Here is a 972-nt window from a genome sequence, read left to right on the forward strand (position 1 = left end):
CCTCTGCCCGGTAACCATGGAAGAGCCACCATCAAATTGCGGTTCATTTTATCCCACAGAAAGTGCTCCATGACCGGATATAGGGCTGCCGTTTACCCATCTCTTTCTCTAGTCAATACTTAGAAAAAGTCTGACACTTAGAAAATTCTGACACTTCTGCTGTTCACATCAGCAATTTATAGAATGTGATGGTAGTGGCTTGCCAGAACTACCCCAAAGTGACGCTCACCGGAGAAGGGAGAGGCAGGCAACCCTCTACCACTTCCCCTCGTCTGGTCCAAAAAAGTTAAAAAAAAATCCAGAATTCTTCGCCCCTGGTAACCTAACCACCAAATGTTTTTTTTTTGTTTTCTTTCTAAGTTTTTCGACCAGGGAAGGGGATAGGCAGAAGCGGGTGACTTTCCCTGCCTTGGCATCTTGCCTTCTCCGGTCAAAATACTTTAAAACTTTTTAACACTTTAACACTAGAACTGCCGGGACCATAACTACTAGACTGCCGTGAGCGGTCATTTTGACCGCCAGATTCCAAACTCTATAATCTGTCATGATAAATACGTAATTGCAATATTATGCAGGTATTGTGTTAGAATACATTTAGATAACGAAATAACACCCAAATGTACAATTTAACGAGTTTGATTATACACTTGAGTTGCCACGTGTTTCATTCATATCGGCATAGTAAAACGTAATTTTCATCACATCTGAAAAATATGGTATAAAATTCATTCAACATAAATTATAACATGCAATAACACCTAAAATTATTTATTTGAACATTTATAACCTAACGTAACCTGTCACTGCCTCCGTGTTGGCCTGTGTGGTGTGCAGCGCTGCTCGGACCGTGCCCCGCTCCCTTTTCTCCTCTCTAAACCAGGTCTCAGCATCTCTGCCAGTTGCTGCCTGAACTCCCTCCGGACAATTTCACTGCTGGTGCACTCCTTGGAGAGGATGTGTGCAATTCCAGCC

The sequence above is a fragment of the Etheostoma spectabile genome, chromosome 2 (genome assembly GCF_008692095.1).
Source record: "Etheostoma spectabile isolate EspeVRDwgs_2016 chromosome 2, UIUC_Espe_1.0, whole genome shotgun sequence".
Lineage (NCBI taxonomy): Eukaryota > Metazoa > Chordata > Actinopteri > Perciformes > Percidae > Etheostoma > Etheostoma spectabile.